At 40.5% G+C, this 12,396-nt stretch overlaps 1 long non-coding RNA gene across 2 annotated transcripts in view; it reads right to left on the reverse strand.

Annotated features, from left to right (window-relative positions):
- The window catches only part of LOC139357858 (uncharacterized), a 276,436-nt gene that overhangs the window by 9,317 nt on the left and 254,723 nt on the right, over positions 1–12,396 (reverse strand). For both annotated transcript variants that reach the window (XR_011611758.1, XR_011611759.1), the window contains one exon: positions 3,019–3,144. This is a non-coding gene — a long non-coding RNA (uncharacterized lncRNA). The remainder of the gene's footprint in view (positions 1–3,018; positions 3,145–12,396) is intronic.

The raw sequence follows: 12,396 nt of genomic DNA on the forward strand, positions 1-12,396 counted from the left end.
CTTTTGAGGGTAATATATATGTTTATTATCTTACTTATGGTTACGGTTTCATGGGTATGCAAATATGTCAAAACTCATCAAATCTCATGCTTTAAACATGTGTTGTTACTGTGCGCCAATTAAATCTCAATAAAACTCTTAAAGAAATGAAGAAAAAGGAAAAAATGGCTAAACTCAAGCCTAGACACAGCACTCAAGGGCTAAGCAGGGAAAATAACAAAGCTGAAAATGTTAAATGGTTGACTTGAGGACTCAGCAGTTTTGCCTGCTATGGTAAAAAGGAGGAAAAGAGAGACACAGGGATCTGACTTACCTACTCGTACGTATACTCATATTGCTTATGACAGGTAGAGAATTCTCATTAGAGGAAGTGGTGCCACAGTGCAAACATACAGAAGGATGTGCCTATCTGGGGATGGCCCAGCGAGCTGTCCCCCATGAGGTCTCACAGGCCCACATTTATTTCCTTCTTGCATTTACCCTGATGGACATGACATAATATGGAACTGGGTCCATGGTTAGTAAGGGTCTGGACTGTATTTTTGACAGCCTCTGGAACCTAATTCATCAGCACACCTAAGAACAGCTCCTCTGTCACTGGGAGACTCATGAAAACCAAGCTTGGGAGACTAATTTATTTATTTATAAGAAATATTATTTTCATTCAGATCAAAATCCTTGAGTCAGGCTGCCCCTGTAGCTTTCTCCTCCAGGCTAGAGCCTCATGGTGAGGTGAACACTTATCGGAAGCTAATGTGAATCAGAACAAGCAATTGGACTGCTGGTGTGTTAGACGGCATAGCCAGATATACCCATCTCAACCAAAGCACAGCATCACCTCTCTCTCTCCTGGATGAGACTTGGATGAGCCGAGGATTACTGCCATGATTCTCTTCTTTTTCTGCATTTGTATCTGATTAGTCCCTTCTCTGATAAACATATCATTTGTGTAGATTTGTCAATGACTTGGCTTGCAACCAGGTATTTCTGAATGTGAAAGTCAGTTCATTACTGTAACACATTGCTTATCTATGCTCTGATCCAATAGATGTTGACTTTATGGCTTAATGCTCAAGAGGAATTCTTTTTTTCTTTATTTATATATTCCTGGATAGATGTCTGTAACTCCCATATACAGATACTAGTATATATCTAATACAACTATGTTCCATATGTTAATTGTTCCAAAAAATAATTATTGGATCCTGACACTTTGGAAATAAGAAACCATGTATATAGTAGCTGCCATAACTCTCCAACAACCAAAATATTTGTTTATTTGAATCATTCAGTTTCCTCACCATGCTGGCAAAGTTTTTACCCTACTGTGGGAAAATGGAACACTTAAGTACAGATTAATCTGTCTGTTCAGCAAGCAGAGCAATGCTTCCTTCTTTACTTACAAATGCAAATCAGAATAGAGAGATTCCTTTGTGAAAATTCACAGAACACAAATGAGGAGCTTGTGCTTCATTGGGGTCAGTAGTCAAAAACTTTGCTTCAGAAGCCTATGGAAATTAGGGGTGTTTCTCTCTGGTCTCAGTAGCTCTTTGACTCTTTATCGCAATAGGATAAAAATTATAACACTCAAGAGACAGAGTCCATTTGAAGGGTTTCAGTCTCTCTGAATTCCCATGGTCAGGCAATATCAGGTTGTCATCCACTCTGAGTGAAGGAAACTTCAAAGGTCAGCATACTGAAACCAAAGGGGCAGTGGGTGGCTCTCCTGGAAGGAGGGCTTTTACTGCCTATGGTGAATCCCTTGGAGGGACAACCTGGGAACTTTCCAGCAAAGAGAGGTGAAGGGGGAAATTACTCAATTCCTAATAGTATCTTTGCTGAGGCACAGACTGGCCCTATGGTAGCAACCAATCACAACTTCTCTTCTCATTTTTTGGAGCATGAGTTTCTCCCTAATTTATTTATCAAGATATTTATATCGAAAGATCAATCAATTGTGATTTCATACAAAGAGACTTAAACAGGGTATTTGTAGCTATCACATGTTCTTCTTCCTTAATGCTTGTGTTTTTGTAAGGTGAACACAGGCCTTTAAAACACATTAGTTAAAAATGATGATCACAAGTCTCCCAGACTTCTCTTGGAAAGTATAAAAGGTCTCAGGTCTCATTTAAAGGATAGACCTGACGTCTGGCATAAAAGATATTGTCATATGGACCTTGAGCCTGCCATTGTCCACAAAGGGAAGGGCCAGGCCACATGCTGGAAGCTGGTACTAACACATATGTGAGACAATTAATTGCTTGGACAATTTGTTCTCTTTGGCTCTGGTGATTAGGTTGGGAATTAAATAACCAAAGTTCTCTGAGTCAAGGAATGGGGGTCATGGTAATTCACAGAATAACAAAAATGGAAGGATTTTGGAGCTTAAAGGGACATTAGGGAGTCTCTAATCCAGTGATTTATAAACTTTTTACAATATTAATTTTTTTTTATTTTTTAGAAAAAAGTCTTACATAGACCCACTATATAAAATGATATACTAATGGAACTGATCATATGGATATAGATACCAAGAGCTCTGAAGAAAAGTAGCTTGAAAACCATGGGGTAGCATAACATCCCTCATTCTACACATAGGAGAATCGAGAAGCCTTCTCGATTTTGCCACACAGAGTGAGTGGCAAAGAGAAGACTAGAAAACAGTCTTCCAAACTGCTGTTCAGTACTCTCCCTTCCTCAGAAGCAAAGCTGTATTTCCAGAAAAGGCCATGAGGAATGAAGGAGAATCAGTGCTTATTCTCCCTAGTCACATTAACACCCAAGTAGTACTAGTTGGTGCACAGTATTAGTTGCAGCAACAGCAGCAGTGGTAATGATCGTAGTAACAGTGGCAGTAATAGCAGTAACAGTAGCAGCAGCATACTGCTACATATCCATAGAGGATGTTAAAGGTTGCACATTATATCATGTGTTAGCCAAAGGTAGACAGGAAAGAATATGATCATCCTCATTTTACAAATGAGGAAACAGGTTCAGAAAGGTTAAGTGACATACCTGCTCAAGGTTATTTAAACTAAGTATCAGAACTGGGTCATCACATTCCAAAAGCTGTGCTCTTTTCCCTACTCCATCATGTTGTTCTATTTTGAATACGAAACTTTTTCCAATCTTCTTCATTTCCTGAAAAACAGGAGTGAAAATCCAGCTCATCGAAGAAAATAACCATTCTGCTTGGCATTCTATCAACAGTTTGAACTTGAATAGATTCAGATTCTCTGCAAAGAGGACCTATATCAGGCTGATCAATGGAAAAAGTCTGTCAAAGCATAGAATTCCAAAAATCATCTATATAGACATTAAACATTTTCATTTAGCTTAAAATTTATAAAAGCAGATTATTTGCCAATCTTCTGATCTAAACCTAAGCTTCATCCTTGAATCAGTTGTTTGGAGTGCAGGTTGTCTTTCTTGCATAAACCACACCCATAGTTTCCATCTGCTACAATTTCTAATCTCAGTTTCTTTAAAGTGGGGTGAGAACCAAGACACTTGCAAAGCAATCTGAATGTAAAGTACTTTTAATTTTAATGATCTTCCCCCAACCCTTTGCAGATGTCTTATGCATGCCTTTTCCAACCGAACACTTATTTTAGTGACTTGCTTTCATCAAGTAGTCCCGAAGTGTTCATTTCAATAACAGAGGGAGAACTCTCTTCTTCTTGCAGTCATATTTCATTAATTAGTAAATATTTAACTCAATCGCACATAATAAGAATAAGAACAATCCATATAAACCCATTGGAAACACAAACACCAGACTATGTGTTAGTAAATAGCTCCATTGTTGGTGGCAGAGAGGCAATGGTGTATTAACGAGTAGCCTTCCGAGTCGCAGACATCAAAAAAACCATGGGCATCGTGCATATGCTTTAGCGTTAATAGAGAGTGCTGCTTCATCACAAAAGTTTTTAGCAGAGGTCTATCCAAAGGGCTAGTCCTGAATTCTGAATTAATTGTCCTTGGTTATGTTACTTTGCACATGTACTGGGAAGCTGTTTCATTGGTACATCTTATATTTCCCCAGATGGTCTAGCCAAGCTCTCAGAAAATGAAGCCTTTTTTATTTTAAAAAAAAAAAAAAAAAAAAAGAAGAAGAAGAAGAAGAAGAAAATGATTCTCCTCCTCTTCACCCACTGCATCCATAATCAATACAGGACCCTTCACCTAACAGATACTCCAAGAAATGTCACTGCCCAGAACACCAGAATGAGGAGAACAGACACTACACCCTCAATCTGGTCAGGTATACGGTTTTCAACTTCAGGAATGCTTTATGGGGTAAGCAAGGTGGTAACTGAAGGCACTTTGAAATAAAGTGTAAATGTGATGTGTTTTCAATTGGGTGTCTTATTTCCAGGAGCCCCCTTACCCTATCTCCAACACACATACCACTCCCAGGAAACACAGCCAGCCCTGGGCCACTGCTGTTCACACATTTAGCTCTTTTAGGACATTACGGGCAGCAAGCCCCACACTGATGCTGTGGCTAAGATTTACAAGCTCATCCACCTTGGGATGTCCTGAATGAGACTCCAAAATTGGAAGCTTTGGTGGGCTCCTAGCATCAGAAACTGTAGAGGAAGGAGAAAGCGTGTTCAAGAAGCTGCAGTCCATCCAAATCCTCTATTACCCTTGAAATGGTCTACTTGAAAAATGGCAATATTTTTGTATGCCAGCCTCAAAGTCCCTGCTCGAAGAATGCTTGTAGCAAAGCTGTATTTCCTCTTTGAGGGTTTTTGGAAGAATGCATTTAGGTAGGAGCTAGTCTTTTCTTCCAGAAACAGCACGGGCTATCCGTCAATCTACTGGCAAGCCGCTCATCAAATTCACTCGACAAAGGGTTAGGGCAGCAAGCCCCCACAATAACGTGGAAACAGAAATATTACAAAGTAAAGGCTTATAAAATAATAAAAATTCTACTTACTTCAGATACCTCCCTGTGCCTTTGGCAAAATACCTTAAGCATTCCACATACGGCGGGCATTGTCTTTATAAGATGGCACCTCATAAAATGGTATTAAATATCACCAACGGGGCTTCATATTTCATCCAGCAGGGTTTAGACCAGGCATGTTCTATATCACACATTATTAGAATGACATCTGCTTTGCAAGTTGTGTACCCAGGAGCCTACCCGGATCACTCATTTCAGCACTCGTTCTCGAGGCTTCTGTGCCTTCATAATGCCTAATATGTTTAACTCATTTTGAACAGAAGTCTAAAGCCTGCCACGGCCCTCTGGCCAAAACTGTAGCTGTCAGACAACGGAGCCGGCTATCAAACGTTCCTCATTTATCATTAGTGGTGATGCAGTTGTACAGAAAAATGTGCCCACTGTACTGAGAGGCTGTCAATTGTTCCCCCCTATAAAACTCCTCTTCTCAAATAGGGACATTTCTCTGTGGAGGCCTTGCCATTACATTTCGCTCCTTTTCCCACAACACTGAATTTATAATGCAAAGAAAATGGGGAACATATATTCATCCAAATGGCCTCTCTGCTATGAAATGAATAAGGAGATCATCAATGGCTGCGTCAGTGCAGGGCTGCACACGCCATTGGGGGAAATTAATAGAATCAGCCCAGGAAGAGCAGAAAGAAAAGAAAAAAGAAAGAGAAAAATCACTCAAGGTTTTTGTGCTAAGGTTGAATTTTGAATAATAAAAGCAGGCATCTGGTAGTTGGAATTCACTTTGGAATTGCCATTTTTTGCCAACAAAGTAGACTACAAGGGCTACAGATCTGCCTTCTGACAAAGTCTCCAACTTCTGGCTCCTCATGTGACTACTGACAATGGTTCTTAGGGGCTTCTTTTCCCTCCTGTAAACTGTACCTCTGAAATCAGCTTCCAGCCCGAGAGGCTACCCAAATTTTTTGTTGATATTTACAGCATGTTTTAGAAGGGACTTAATGTTTAAAAAAGGAAAAGTTGGGCACTCCTGACAATAATCTACATCATTATTATTAGGCTTATGATTACTATTAGGATTTGAAGTTCTGCCCTTAACATTTTATTTCTCCTCCACCCACAAGGCTGCCTCTTCCCACTTACACACCTTAGCCATCTCTTGTATAATTCTGTTGGGAGAAAAAAAAATGGACTCAATTAAATACATTTGAGATGCCTCCGGGTTTTACCTGTGTCTTCAAAGGGAGAGTGTGAAAGTGTTTATGGTAATGATAACACATCCTCATTGACTTCAAAGAGAGAGTCCTGGTGAATGCATTTATTCCCATAGCATCTCTATCAGAGCAGAGTTATTATCCCCATTTTATAGATGGGAGAACAGAGTGCCATGCCTGAGGATAGGGATAGAAATCAGTCCCATGAAGAGAATGAAAGCATTGCCGTGGGCTTCTGGATATTTCCCAAGTTCAGACCATTTTCCCTCTGGCAGCAACAACAAATCTCATCCTCAGAAATAAGCAAACTTTGAGATACCTAAAACAAACCAACACAGCTGAAGTGGTTGGGGAATGCAGTAGTAAAGGTTGGCTCTCCACTTGCCCTTTTTTCTCCAGAGCCCAATTCTCTCTCTCCAACATAGAATCTGTCCCCAGAGATGAATAGGCTGGAGCCTTAACACCAGAAGACGAGGACGGCTAATAACCAGCCCCTAGCTGAACAAACTCTCTCCAGCCTCATTTCCCTGCAACACAACCCTAGACATTTCCTACCTTTTGGAGAGCCCTCTCACTCCTGGGTAGGGAAAGGAGTCAAGATCCACAATGACCCAGGTGAACTCTGTGAGTAACTATGTAAACTCCCCTTGATACCTCTTGAGACCCATCCAGGCTGCATAACATTTTACCCCAAGTATGCCCATATTTTCTCATCTCTAGACTCAGGATCTTCAACCCATTTTTTCCCATTTCCACACCTTTGTCACTCCACTTCCATAACTGTTCCTCTTTTTCTCTTCCAGTTGTTTCCAGGAGCTCATACATCATTCACTGAACAACTTCTTCTCTGCCCCAGTGATTTTTTTTTTTTCTCTCTAAAACCATACTTTACTACAAAACACTGGGCCTGGAAACACATGATGACGAACTGTCCTCTTGATTATAGTCTCAAAATAAGTCTCCAAAAAAGATTCCCCAATCTTCTTTAATTTTCTCTTCCTTTCATCTCAACCACCCTTCATCTTTTTTTCTCTGCTTGCTCACAGTGGTCCAGCGTTATGGACATAAAGGATGTTCTTCACCCAAGCTTCACAGGGAATTTATGGTTACTCATGGAGCTATTCTCCTGAAGACTTGACCAACTTTAATATTTGTCTTATATCCTTCGGCACTGTTCATTCCAACTCAAGGCTAGTAACTTAGCATTGCAAGTGAATTGCAGATAAATTAGTCAATTCAGTTTAATTCAAAAAGTGCTACAGTATCAGATAAATCATTAACACTGAGGATATATAAGATACCATCCTTCTTCTTAAGGAGTTTAAACAGTCATTTAGAGAGATGCAAAGAATGTCTGCGAATTTGATATCTAACACTGCAGAGTATTAAAACAATAAGAGTCTATAAAACAATAAAAGGTCATTAGAGTGGACTATGTAGATGAGAATGGAAAGAAAGCACTTAATGGAGAACATGAGTCTTGCTCTAAACCTGGAAAGCACTGGAGGAGTTGACAATGAGAAAGGATGGTGGAGGACTCTCCAACTAGGAGTGACAGCAGGATCAGAGGCTATGAATTACATCATTGCCTTTAAGTCATTTGGAGAAACAGAAGAGAAGAATCCTGGAGTCTGTCAAGTTTTTGCTCATTACCTCAATCATGGCTTGGATGAACCTTCTACCTCTTTTTTCTGCAACCATTCTCTTTCTCATTGGTTAAATCACCTAACATTGAAAAACAAGTAGCAAATGAATTCCACTGGGCTGGCAGTTTAGGGGAAAAAAAGAATATGCTTTTGCTAGGGCAATCAGCTGGGCACAGGTATATAGTAACTCTAGTTACCACTGCAGATTGCCAGGGAACAATGGAGGGTGAAAGGGAGGGTTCGTGGGCCCTCCTGATAGCAGGGACAAGATGGCATCTTTGTCACAGATGTCTATCACTTCCTTTCTGTCCCATGGAGTTTTCTAAGTGAAGCCAGTCCCCTGCAATATTGCCATAGCAAGGTTTAGGGAAGATGCTCATTACCAACTGGATAATCCTGCATGAATATCCAACCTCAACAAAACCTTAGACCATTTTGTTTTCACTGTTGTTACTTCTCTGAGTTGTTTCTCTCACTGCGTGGTCTCCACTGCCCAGAGCTTTGCTCTCAAATGTCTGTTTTGGGTAGAAAAAGAAACAAACCCATGTTGAAGTGCTCATCAAAAGGATATATATGTTAGTAGGAGATTATTCCTAAATTCAAAATTCAGAATGCATCCACAATATATCTGTAATGCTGGGATTTTAGACACTGTTAACAAGTTGATAGAATGGTTGTTTCATGTTTGTTGGGAGACAAGGAAGGGGAGAGGTCTTTAAGCTGTCCTTAAATCACCCTGTATGAGTAACACTTACTCAGTCTAATTGTAAGTACAGCCTTTATTTCAAAACTCACCTTCACATAAAGAGGGAAAAATCTGGAATATTATGTTTTATGAGGACAAGGATTTTGTCTGATCATTACACCCCAAAATCCCAAAGCTATCATACAGTTTACATTTAGCAACTCACTGACCAGGCTCCCTCAGCACTCCAGGCTGGGCTCCTTGGAGGGTGCTTTATACTAGCCCTAAGAAATATAAATTATAGGCTTCCTTGGCCTCAGAAATTCCTCCATCTGTCGCACAAGCTTTCTCCATGCCTTCCTGGCAGTCATTTCAATTTTCATGACAGAAGAAAAAAAAAAAAAGGAAAAAAGAAAGGGAAAAAAAAAGAAGTTGTGGTCTGTGCCACAACTTGAAGTTTCATTTAATGTAGATTTTGATGCATGAACTGTACAATAACCCCAAGTTGGAGGTGTATTTTTTATATTAAGGGTAAGAGACCAATTAGTAGCTCTAACTCCTTAAGCAGATGGTTATCATATAACAGAGGTGCCTGTCCTATCTTTTGCCATTAGAAAGTCATCTTTTTTTCTAATATCTTTCTCTAAAAAGAAAGGATATTATGTAGACAGATTGCATGGCTTAGAAACCGCTGCAAAGTTGAGTTTATAGCAGGACACATGGAGCCTGAGCATCTCGTTCTTGAACCACTAGTCAGATTCAGTTCCTAAAAACTTGATCCAAGATAAAATACACGAATTCCAGGTGCAGACAGAGAAACTAAGCTGATAAAATGTTTAGGTTTTCGGCCCCAACCCAAACCTTTCCAACACCTCCAACCCAAAATGTTTGGCATGCTACAGTTGGCCCTCAATTACCTGCAAAGGATCCTACCCTTCTGTGGCTTGGAAACTCACGATAGAAGGGAAGTTACATGGACTTGGAGTCAGAGGGATCTGATTTGAATTTCAGCTCTGTGTTTTACAAGCCAGGTGACCTGAATCCATTTGCTTGAACTTCCCAGCCTGTTTCCTGTCCTGCAAAACTGAACTAATAATCACAGCTTTAGAGAGAGGTGAAGATTAAGTGAAATTGCAAGTGAAAAATCACAATGCCTGGCACTTTCACCTCCCCCTCAAAGCCCAGGCTGGCAGAAACAGCATCACACTGAGCACTGAAGGAGAAGCTAAGGGTCAAAGTATGAGGTGGTCTGGATACTCTTGTCTTCATAGTCAGTGCAGTTGCTAAGAGCACTAACTCAGAAGTCTGATACTTGTGGGTTTGATCTGTGGTCCCACCATCTGCGGGGTATGTGAGCGTGGGTAAGATTCATAACTATTCCGAGCCTCACTGTCCTCATATGTAAAGTGGGGTAATACATATCTTGTTCATAGGATTGATGTGCCCATTGAAAGAGACAATTTGCATAATGAGTTTAGCAGAGCGTCTGGCCCATGATAAGCATCTTCTCCTCTTTCCCGTCTTCCTTCCCTTCCCCGCTTCTCTTTTTTCTTCTTTTTCTTTACTTTTTTCTCTTCGTCTCCATCTACTCTTTGATGTACTCCAAGCAGCTATCACTTTCAATAATCCAGAACAGACTGTACCACAACTTCTTCCCGGGAGACCCCCAGCTTGCACCTGTGCCCAGATAGTGCAGTGTCTGGGTCTCTTAATAAAGAAATAAAGACAGTAAGAAGCCTTAGGACCAGGGGTTGCTGTTTGCCAGGCCCTAGGTGGTCCTGAATTCAAGTTCTTTCTCTCTTGCTTGCCGGAGCTCTTCATCTGAAGAGTGAGGGGGTGAGTCAGGATCTCTTACGGTTCCAACAGACTAAGCCTTCTTGGAGAGCTCTCACCTGCCTACTCATGCAGTCCCTTCTTCTGAAATTTCCCCACCTCTCTGGCCATCAACACCCCATCCAAGGATTAAATGGGAGCTCAAAATTTAATACAAAATTTAGTACAAATTGTAGCATTGTACTACTTGCCAAATGTTCACCAAATAAATGAATAAATGCACATTGAGATTGGATCACTCAAACAGGATTTACTGGGAATCTTCCCGGGTCCCCATGACTTTGTATAGTCTATCTTGGTCTCTCAATCTTCTGAAGTTTGATGGTCTCACAGTGCATGTGCTATAAATATTTAATATTTATTTTTTCCACCAGTTTCATCAAAACAATAACTTTGATTTAATATTAGAGTCCAAATGGCTTCCCAGCCCAGTACCTAGTAGTTTATAAGTGTTTCATAAAAAGCTCCTAAAAACTTGAACGATTAAATTACTGAAATGTTTAGCTTATAAGAAAATTTCAGCTAACCAGATAGTAGATCTGTTGAGGCAAAGAATTTTGCACTTTTTAAATATTCTGTACAACATTTAGCACTGGGTACAAATGTAGTGGGTACACAAAAATACATTTTGGTCCTTATATTACAAACTTTATATGAGATCACTTGGACTCGGGAAGGGGGACATCACACACTGGGGCCTATTATGGGGAAGGGGGAGGGGGGAGGGATTGCATTGGGAGTTATACCTGATGTAAATGACGAGTAGTTGGGTGCTGACGAGTTGATGGGTGCAGCACAGCAACATGGCACAAGTATACATATGTAACAAACCTGCACGTTATGCACATGTACCCTAGAACTTAAAGTATAATAATAATAATAATAATAAAAACTTTATATCTGCATTTACGATGAAATTCTTCTGGACAACTCAAGTACAAAAGAATGATCTTCACGAAGTCACAGAGCTAGAACTGCTCCTAAGGCCTAAAAGACAAGGACCATCCTCTTAAATGATTCTTGGAAAGATTGTAGAAAAGAAAGTGGCTCTCCAACTGTTTATTTTAAAGCGACCCAAGGCCCATATGCTTATAAACAAGCAGTTCAGAAACCCATTTCCTCACCACCATGAGGAACTTTCCTCTATCCCCAACATGCATACATGTTCCACTTGTTGAGGACTTGCCTCCTTCAAGGATGTCCCTGATACTGAGCACTATTTTCCTCATTAAGTGTTAGAGATATGGGGGTGAGGGAGGAAGGGTGGCAATGTATTTTTTGCCTTGAGCCCTGTACCTGCTCAAGGGATAGTTCAAAATCTCTAGGGTTGGCTCAGATTAAAGTGGTCATCATCATAGTTGTCATCATCATTATCATCTACTTAATCATCTCCTTTTCTTCCTTCTCTTTCTCTTTCTCCTCCTCCTCTGGCTCCTCTTCCTCCTAGTCCTCCTTCTGCTACTCCTTCTTTATATCATTCATCAGTGTTCTTCTTCAACAAATGACTTACACCAAAGCATGGGCTACAAACAGGTGTCCTCCTTCTGAGTTTGAGGAATTAGCCCATTCAAAATAGCCCTGAAAAATATCCTGGCCCTTGCTGGAGTAGGCACAGGTCTTTGACAGCATGGAAATATCAACTCTGCTTACTCTTGGTCTGTAAGTACAGCCTGCTTTTCTTCATTTTGTTGGAGGACACAAAAACTCAGTGTCTCTTTAGTGAAGAGTGAGATCCTGGGACATGGAAATGGCTGTCTCTGATTAGATATTGAGGAAGAGAGTCCATTGACTGACTTGCCATCAGTAACCTAACATTTGAAAGAAAATCCCTGAAGGGCCACACCTCCTGGTCTGCTGGAGGCCATACTCTCTAGGGCAAGGCAATTACAAAGCATACATGCAATGAAAGTCACAGCATGTATTATCCCTTTCCACATCTACTGAAAGCCAGTTGGGCATTCAAGGGGTTAAGCCAGGATCAGCTGACCAAGGAGGCCAATTCTGCCTGTGGCTACCACCAGTCAAATCTGTTGCTGAGTGCTTTAGACAGCTTGTACTTTCAACTCAGCACAATCATTTGTAAAG

The sequence above is a fragment of the Macaca nemestrina genome, chromosome 13 (assembly GCF_043159975.1).
Source record: "Macaca nemestrina isolate mMacNem1 chromosome 13, mMacNem.hap1, whole genome shotgun sequence".
Classification (NCBI taxonomy): Eukaryota; Metazoa; Chordata; class Mammalia; order Primates; family Cercopithecidae; genus Macaca; species Macaca nemestrina.